The sequence below is a fragment of the Miscanthus floridulus genome, chromosome 16 (assembly GCF_019320115.1).
Source record: "Miscanthus floridulus cultivar M001 chromosome 16, ASM1932011v1, whole genome shotgun sequence".
In the NCBI taxonomy this organism is placed as follows: Eukaryota; Viridiplantae; Streptophyta; class Magnoliopsida; order Poales; family Poaceae; genus Miscanthus; species Miscanthus floridulus.
In genome coordinates, this window is record NC_089595.1 from 65,348,104 (window position 1) to 65,358,147 (window position 10,044).

Below are 10,044 nucleotides of genomic sequence, written 5' to 3' on the forward strand. Positions count from 1 at the left end.
CAGGATACTTATATTGTGTGTTATATTATGTTACTAATGCCACTCCACTACTCCTATGGTTTGTAATAATTATCAAACTTAGTTTGTAAGGTTTGAAACAACTGGTTTGTAAACTAAGTTGTCGTAAGACTTCCGCTACTTTACTCTGATGTAGATATTTGAATAAATGTTGTAATACTGCAATGACTCTGTAATGGGATCCTGCTCAGAAATCGTGGATGTTTCGGGGTTCCTCGAGGACACCCGACAGTCTTCTTAAATTACCAGGAACATATGCATAGTCATCAGGGGTCATTGGACAGTGACAGGTGCATGTGGGTCCTATAATTTAGGAGATTCTGCCATAGCCCACGAGGATGCAAATGCTCACCTCCAACATTTCTTGGAGATTTGTAGCACATTCACCATTAAGGGAGTGAGCCAAGAGGCTATATGTCTTTGCCTTTTCCCCTTCTCTTTATTAGGAAAGGCTAAGCAATGGTTTTATTCTAACCGCAATGCTACAGATACCTGGGACAAGTGTTCTAATGCTTTCCTAGTTAAGTTTTCCCCATGGGGAAGACTAATGCTCTTCACAATAAAATCTCTAGTTTTCAACAACTAGTAGATGAATCGATTCTCAAGGCATGGGAACGAATGCAAGAGTACGTCTCTGCATGCCCACACCATGGCATGGAAGACTGGCTTTTGATCCAGAACTTCTACCATGGATTAGTGCCGTTAGATAGGAGCCATTTAGATGCTTGTGGTGCTGGTGCATTCTTTTCACTAAGTGTTGCAGATGCAAAGACACTAATCGAGAAGATGGTCTCCAACCAAGGATGGAGCGACGATCGACTCCAACCCCATAAACATGGTATGCATTCAATTTAAGAAATTGACGTGCTTGCAGCTAAGATGGATCTACTCACGGAGCGAGTGGAACATTATGAGAAGGTGAGTGCCCAAGAGACACTCAAAGCCATGGATTCCCACATGACTTGTGAAGTCTATGGAGAAGTTGGACATTTGGGCAATTCCTGCCCCGAAACCCAAGAGGACCTCAACATCGTCAACAAAGATAACGGGTTCCGTCTACAACATCAAGGCTGGAATCAGCGCTCCAACAATTAGGGAGGTAACAATTATTACTCTTCTTCTCATTTGAATAATCAAGGTAATAATAGTTATGCTTTCCAAAAAGATCTTGTTTATGGTCAACGTAGAATGACTGATAGTATAAATAAAAAGTTGCATGCTCATGACAAGATGTTGGAAAATATAAATGCTAAATTGGATGAGTTTTCTTCTGTCTTAAAGAATCAACTTAGTTTCAATAAGATGATAGAAATCCAATTAGCTTAAATTGCTGCTGCTATCCCATCCTATGAAAAAGCTAGAATTCCTGGCAAACCTGAGGGAACGATGGAGACAACCAACCTTGTCACAACAAGGTATGACATCTCTGAGAATGGTTGGGGATTTCCTATTAAGAAAGGTGATCCTAGGAACCCAATCATTACTTGCTCCATAGGTCCCCATACTTTTCATAATACCATTTGTGATCTAGGCTCTAGTATTAACATCATGTGTAAGGAAACTTATGATATATTGTTTTATACTCCCCTCGCATCAACCTCGGTTTACTTATAGCTAGTCGATCAATCCACCGGTTATCTCGAGGGAGTAGCCACTAATTTATTAGTTAAAGTTAGGAGTGCTTATATTCCTGCATATTTTCTGATCTTAGACATGGGCAACGCTGAGGATACACCTTTAATCCTTGGTCGTCCTTTCCTTAACATTACAAATGCTTGCATATATGTGGCTTCTAGGCAAATCCAATTCCACTTTGCTGGAAGAAAAGAAATATTTGCTTTTGCCTCTGGACAACCCCTCTTTGATGAGAAATAGGAAAAGAAGAAGCATCCGAAGAGAATCAAGATGAAGAAACCAAAGCCGATTGAAGAACTAGAGAAACCTGTCAAGAAGAAGAATAGAAAGACATGGCGTAAAAAGAAAGATCCATCCTCAAACTCGTCATCCCTTTATCCTGATCCTAACAAGGCCTCCGAGGTGGAACAAGAGGAAACACCTCTGCCCAAGGACGAATGACCTTGAGCCTGACAAAAAGGTAAGTTTACTATTCCTTGCATTTATTTACCGCATTTCATTAGTTGCATCTCATTTAGATTTCCAATAAAGTTGCTTTACATCACATGATAGGTTAGTTACATTTAGCTACTCTATGTTAATAAATAAAGTTTATAGTAACTAATGCCTGATAGGATAGATATGCATTTAAAGCAACACATATGAAAAAATATTTAGTAATAATGAATAAAATTCAGTAGCATCCCTGTTGAATAAGTTATCTAGTAGTTATAGGTTTAGCTAGTTATTTATGCATTTTAGTAGTATTAGTTAGTCAATAAAGAAAGAATCAAAAGAACCGCCAGAAGACATTCCAACCCATGCAAAAGGCAAGCTTAGGGGAGACATCTCTCCCCGCTCAGGTATGAAAATCTTAAACCCTCTCTTTACATTCATGTTTGCTTTATATTTTAATATTCTTGATCATAAAATGTAGAGAGGAGTGCCTTTAAATTATTTCGAGAGAAACTCTGCTCTAATAAAATGATGATAAATTATTTAGAGATGATGAATAGTTGTTCTGTGATACTTTGCAAAATCTTGAGATACAACCTTGAACTTCTTAAGTTTTGAGCATGATAAACTTAGAGTTCATCTTAAGTTGAATGCTTTCATGGGTTGCAAATGCTAGAACCAAGAATAGGCTTTTGTGAGATATGTTGCATGCCATGATTAGAGTAAATCTTTGAACCTATCTGAGAAATAGAAAAGACAACCTGGAGTTTTATTTTGCAAAATGCTAAACTCTCTTGCTAGAAGTTCCTCAATGGTGATAAATTCCTACCAGAGCCAAATAAATATCATTCATACATGATAAAGTGACAATAAAAGTTGCTTGTTTGTTTTGAGCTTTTTCAAGCCTTGTTGATTTGAGTAGAGAAACTTTTCATGCTTTTTTATTAAGATGACGTACACCCACATATTTATGCTATTCCTACACTGGGGATATGCATCCATATATGCATTCCATTCATTATTGCTCTATGAGAATTAAAGTTACCTCTCTATGCTATCTTACATCAAAAGAGAGCATGGGCTACAGAAAAAAAATGAGAGAGAATAAAAGAGTAAAAAGCTCTAGTGTTCAAAAAAAGAGATAGAGAAAAAGAAAAGTAGCCATGCCCTCTCAAAAAGAAGCAAGAGAAGGAAAACTTCTCAAAGGAGTATCACTTCCACCAAATATACCCCACACATGCACCTATTGATCAATTTGTATGATTTGTTGCTCCTTGTGATCCAAGTGTTTGACTTAGCGGTAGATTCAATTCAAGTAAGCTATGCTTTTATCCCTACATTGAGCTCCACATAAGCTTTAGGATAGAAATTAAGGCTAAAATTCATGGCCTTGGTAGGATTTCAAATACCATTGAGTGACTTGAGTGTACCATCTAAGGAACTTAGGCAAGTTTTCTTTTCAAATTATGTGAAAACCTCCAGGAAGTTTGAGCTAAACCAAAGTAGGCAAAAAATATCTTTCTATCTACACATTCTTGCAACTGCTTGTATCAAGGTGAAAGCTATAAGTCCCACAGTGCTAAGACTGATGGTGAAATTTCTAAGTGCTAACATGTTCAACTCAAGAGATAGTATTTGTTTGTATAAAAGTCTTTGCAGGGAGGTACATAGTAGCAACTCCTGATCCAACAACCTATTCCATGCTAAACGCGCATCTTTGTTGAGGATAGCAAAGGGGTAGCTTGGGGGAGCATGTTGACGGTCACTAACACCTGTTTTGACCATCAACATTTCACACAAAAGCATGGTAAAGTGAAGTAAATCATCATCACATATGAAGAATTATGTTTAAATTTCACCTAGTTCTACTTGTGCTTGTAGAATTATTTGTATGCAGGAAATATCCCAAAGTTTGGCCAAAAAAGTGACAAATATGGACATATGGAGCAAGTGGACGTGGCAGGTGGCCCTAGGCCCATAGGCCAGCACCAGCCAGCCCCACATGGGTGCCACCTAGTTCACCTTGGCACCTGCCATGTCCCCGGTCCATGGGAGCTGCTCCTAAGCCAATCACAAGCTTCCATTCAAGGCGGTTTGATCAACGGACAAGATTTGTTCATGGTGGATTCATGGGCCCATTGTCATACACTTGGGAGCCTCCAACCGACTTACCAACCAACCAACCATCCGAGTTGACCACATGATGTCTTCACAACTGTCTTAGAGGAGCAACCAGCACCCTTGGATGCTAAGGCGATGCATCAGAGGGCCGGCCGGCGCCCTACTGCCACCGCCCGATGCCCTAGGGTGGCCACTGACCTTTGCCACTGCCTTCAAGTACCACCTATGCCTCTCTACACTATAAATAGAGGGTGTGGAGGTCGGTGGAGAAGGGCCCCATTCATTTCCATGCTCTCCAAGCTTCTCTTAGCTTTCTAGCTTAGCTATAGCGCTATAGAGTAGTAGTCTAGTAGTAGAGTAGAGCAAGAGTGGAGTAAGCCTATAGATTGATCTCATTTCATCAAAGCTCGGATCGAAGTAGTAAGCCTATAGATTATGCATAGTGCTTAGGCTATAGATTACCTATGGATATGGTTAGGCCTCCTAATAGATTGTGGTAGGTGGCAAGTGGTGACATTCTTGTCCATCCTCTGTATTCCACCATGATAGGTCTAGTTATTAAATCATAGGGCTCATGGCAGACCTTGTCTATTTAACTCTCCTAGTTGGTAGGCGGGCTGTGCCTTGAAGTACTATCGCATGTCTCCTAGCTATTTGTTTACCCTTAGTTACTAGAAAGATATATCGCTCCCTCTCCCACCTAGCTATCTCTGGTTAGCTTGTATTTAGTAGTTAGTATAGGTAGTACACACTCATCCTTCACTATTGTTCACCTACCTAGGATTAACTCAAGCCTTCTTATAGCAAATCCTAGTCCACTTATAAATTCTAGCCTTCCGCCTTCCTATGAGAAAAATATAAATTTGACACATGGTAGTCACCGAGCAAAGTGCTACGCGATAGTTCTGTGCGCTTGCAAAATCCTCCAATTGTCATTATGAAATATCAACACAAGCCAAACCTCATCAACTTGGGGCAAGTTACCCCATTCAGCGAAAAGGCATACGAAGATGCTAGTGCTAACCTTTAGAATTTTCTAGAGATCAACAGCACAATTGTCATCAAGGACGTTGCTCAAGTCATCGTACTACTATGCCTATTTCCATTCTCATTAGTGGGAAGGGCGAAGCAATGGTTTTACACCAACAAAGATAATATCAACACATGGGCAAGATGTTCGAAGGCCTTTCTAGCAAAGTTTTTCCCTATAGGCAAGACCAATGCCTTAAGAGGAAAAATTTCCAACTTCCAATAGCAGAAAGGAGAAACCATTCTAGAGGCATGGGAATGTTTTCAAGAATACATTTTAGATTGTCCTCATCATGGAATGGAAGATTGGTTGCTCATGAAAGGCTTCTACCATGGATTAATTTAGAAAGCTTGTGGACAACTTGATGCAACCGCTAGAGGACTATTTATGTCACTCACCATTGGAAAAGCTAAAACTCTTATGGAAAAGATAGCCTCTAATCAAGGTTGGTCTCAAGGCAACATTCAAACATGCAATAAGAGCGAAGAATTACCAGAAGAGGTATGTGCACTTTCAACCAAGGTGGATGTATTGTTGAATTGGCTTGAACAACAAGCCAATTACAAGAAAGATCATCAAGTTATTCAAGATGCTTACAATTTCCAAAACACATGTGGAGAATATTTGGGATTGATTTCCCCGAGTATCAAGTGGATGTGAACATTGTCATCAATAGTCCCGGTCCACAACAACAAAGACAAGGATAGAGACAGCAACAACAACGGTCAAATTACCAAGGTAAGTACCCAAGTAATTACTATAATTCTTCTAGTCCTAACCAACCATCCTTGAGATATTTGATCTTAGAACAGGCTAAGATTAATGAGAATATTTCTAAGAAGCTTGCTTCTAATGATAAGGTCCTAGAAAACATAAACATTAAAATGAAAAGTTTTCTTCTGCTATAAAAGACCAACTTAGCTATAATAAAAAAAATCAGCTGGACGCTGCTCTGCCTTTTTGCCACTAACCTTGAAAAGGTTAATGCCATAACCACCAGAGGTGGCAAGTCTACACGTGATCCGCCATATCTAACAAGGACAGGTAAGACACCAGCAGCAGTACAAGAAGAGAAGAAGGACGATGAAGTTGAATAAGTTGAGCGACTAGAACAGGAAATGATGTAAGATTTTCATGACACCAACCTCTTACCGTTTCCACATAGAAATTGAAAAGCCAAAGTGGATGAGTAGTTTGGTAAGTTTGTAGAGGTAATTCAAAAGTTATATATCAATATTCCTCTGCTAGATGCCATACAGGTACCTTCCTATGCGAAGTACCTCAGAGACATTCTGAACAACAAGAGACCACTGCCCACCACTAAGGTAATCAAGTTAACGGAGGAGTATAGTGCGGCCATCCTGAACACATCACCTGTGAAGAAGAAGGATCCAGGATACCCGACTATTGACTATTCGATCGAAAACTAGAATTTTGAAAATGCACTATGCGATCTCGGCGCCAGCCTAAGTGTCATGCCCAAGAAGGTTTTCGACAAGCTCAACTATTCAACACTCACGCCAACATCAATGTGTCTACAACTAGCTAACCAATCGATCTGCTACCCTATAGGAATTGCCAAAAATATTCTAGTAAAAATAAGAAACTTCTTTGTTCTAGTAGATTTTGTAGTACTTGACATGAAGGATGACAAGAAGACACCCCTCATACTTGGGAGACCCTTCCTAAGCACTACAAATGCACACACTGATGTCAGAGATGGAGAAATCCAATTTCACATCAATGGGAAGAAAGAGCGATACGCCTTCAAGCCAAGACAAGAAGAATCCTCTAAATTTGAGTGGCAAGAGAAGCAGGTGCAACCATCAAGGTCTCCATCTCTGAGACCGATGGATGGACCCAAAGAATGAAGGACTTCTCCAGTCAAGTCCAATTCGACGGACTCAAAATCCAAAACCCTCATCGGGAGGTAAATCGGTAGTTATCCATGTTTACTTTTTACATTGCATTTTTACTTTGGCATATTTATTTTTCAATAATTGCATTAGAAAAATAAAATAAAAATTCTCATCATGGCATTATAAATTTCAAAGCCCCATGTAAATAATTTTTATGAAGCATAAAAACTCATAAGGATATCTACCGTGGAGGCGTAAAAAATTAAAAATACCATCCATTCATCCTCCTATATTTCATAGTATCATAAAATATTTTTGCATTACATATATATACATGTGTATACGGTACAAATATAGGAAACTGAAACCCACATGAGACACCTGGGACCCACTCAATCACCACCAAGCACCATGCACTGTTCAGGTCGTATCTCTACCGAAAGAGCACTGACGGCCATTTAATTTTGCTTAAGCACGAAGCAATGCACCATCTGGTGGAGGATGAGGCCAAGTGGGCCCCATGTGGGACCGGCCGGCCCCACCACTAGGCCGGATGGCCTGCTGCTGCACCTCCTATAAATGGTCATCCTTCTTGGCTGCTCTCGACCTCAACCATAGCTACAAACAAGCCTTTGAATTCAAAAATTCAAATTCCAAGTTCGTAGTTTGGAAATCCACTTAGTAGAAGTGCTGCTGAGATTAGAAAAGTGAGAAAGATTGAGGGTAGAAATTCTATCAATATTCTGATTAGAAAATTCATTAGGCAATCAAGAACGACAAACCCTCGAATGACTAACTTTTGGATGGCTAACCACTGATATTTTATTTCCTAATCCGTTACACGAGTTTTGTTGTCTGTTGACTTTGTGCAGGATGTTGAACAAGTTCAAGGACAAGCTCATGCGCTCAGGGTCATGCCATTCTATGAGAAGCTCTTCTTCCAGGGTGAATGCCAACATGCAAATCAACATACCACCCCCTGTAGTCAGAGAACTGCCTCAGTCGACATCGGTTGAAAGGAACATCTTGTTAGAGGAGAAGCACCTCAAGTTGTGGAACAAGCAAGAGAAGGATGTCTTCAAGGAGTTGAAGACCAGAAGGTTCATACACACATCTGCATATGATCCTGCTCTTCTCCAGGCCATAGGTATGGACGTTGAATTTTATTTCATTTTTAGAATTGTTGGTTGGGAAAGCGTTTGGAATATTAATGAGCAAGGGTCTAAACTCTTAACATCAGAATTTCTATGCACTTTGCAACTCACTGACACTGAAGTTAAATTTAGACTATTTGTAAAAGAATTTCTATTCCTTGGAAGGAGTTTAGTTTGCTTCTAGGATTTAATTCATAGTGCATAGTTAATGTAGACTCTGCTATGCAATGAAATTCTAGAGAGAAATTTCTGGAAAACCTTAGGGCGATGTACCATCCTCGTACTAATGATATCCATCACCCTAGACTACAGTTTATGCATAAGTGGATAGGTTTTTGTTTATTTCCTAGACCTAACTTTCGCATCGTGAGGGTTGATGATCTTAAGTTACTTTATGCTATGGTGAAGAGAAAGAAAGTCTCACCCGTTAAATTCATGATGAACTAATGGAAGGACATTTTTGATCTCATGGGTGATGTTGAGTGTACCTCTTTGGTCACTCGCATTGCTCAAAATTTGGGTTTGTTGAGTAATGCTTCAATTTCTACATTGACACGAACCGCTGATACCTTGATTATGATTACTTTTGCCATGCCCATATGCTGAAAAGAGGAAAAATGGACAGCTCGTCATGATGTATCTTGGGTATACAAATGAGATTCTGTTACCTAACTGGGATCTCAGTTTGTATACTATGAATTCTTTCACTTTCGACCTATAGGTTAAGGAGGCAGCACCTCGCAGAAGTGCTTCTACGAGGTTGACTCATAATCTGCAGCCTCGATATTGTGGCGATGACCCTATTCCAGAAGGACCGACGTACACCGGATATACGGGCTGGGAGCAACCGGGATCTTCCCGGATGTACCAGTCTAAGCAAGCTGGTTGGCATCAACCATCCCTACATCACTCTGAAGGCTCCTGGCAACAAGGTTCAAGCGAGCAATGGCACCACAGAAACATCAACAACTACCAGCAGCAACACTATGAAGAAGTTTCTAGTGGCCACTAGGGATGACATATGTCTTTCTCTACCCGTGGCTACCCTGATCAGCAGATGGATCATTCTCTCCTCGACACCTGGCTGACCACCATTGAAGAAACACAACAAGACATACACAACACCTTGCATCAGCATATTCAATGGCAGGCAGAAATAGGAGGCGCCATCACCAACATCCAGCAAAACCAGCAGCAACAGAACGAGAACTGGAACTACTTGTTCTAGAATCTCAACATCGACCCGCTATACTGAACGTCTGCAGCAACACCAAGCTTGGGGGAGGGCATCCCCTATTTATCTAAGGTAAGTTTTTTTCTAGTACTTTATTTTTTTTCTTTATTTTCAAGATTGTTTTTATATTTGCTATATATAATTATTAAAAATGCATAATTAGAAACAAGATAAAAATTTGTCTATAGATATATATTAGTAAGGTGTGATCTAAAAAATGAAAAATAAATAAAAAGAGTGTATAAAGTTTGCTTTAAAATTTGATCTTTAAGAGCTAAATAAATAAAAAGAACTTTGAAGATGATCTTTCATAATGGAAATGATGAATAGTTGCTTTGTTATAATTCCTTTCAAGTACCTAGTTTTCAGTCTTGAATCCTCCTAACTTTTTGATAAAATTTATTTGATTTGAGAATTTGCTCTAAACTTGAAATTTGTGGGTAGCATATGCTTGATCTAAGTCTAGGTAATTGACGGGTATGATATGAGAAGGTCTAAGCTATTGTTTATCTTGTTCCAAGTGACACTAAAATTCTAGAGATTTATCTTTTGAAAAAC

At 39.5% G+C, this 10,044-nt stretch overlaps 2 non-coding genes across 2 annotated transcripts; both read right to left on the reverse strand.

Annotated features, from left to right (window-relative positions):
- Positions 1-565: 565 nt before the first annotated feature.
- LOC136514556 (small nucleolar RNA R71) lies at positions 566-674 on the reverse strand. Its single transcript, XR_010773711.1, has one exon. It is a non-coding gene; the product is annotated as a small nucleolar RNA R71 (small nucleolar RNA).
- Positions 675-5,430: 4,756 nt separating this feature from the next.
- Positions 5,431-5,537, reverse strand: LOC136514687 (small nucleolar RNA R71). The gene has a single exon (XR_010773826.1). It is a non-coding gene; the product is annotated as a small nucleolar RNA R71 (small nucleolar RNA).
- Positions 5,538-10,044: the final 4,507 nt, after the last annotated feature.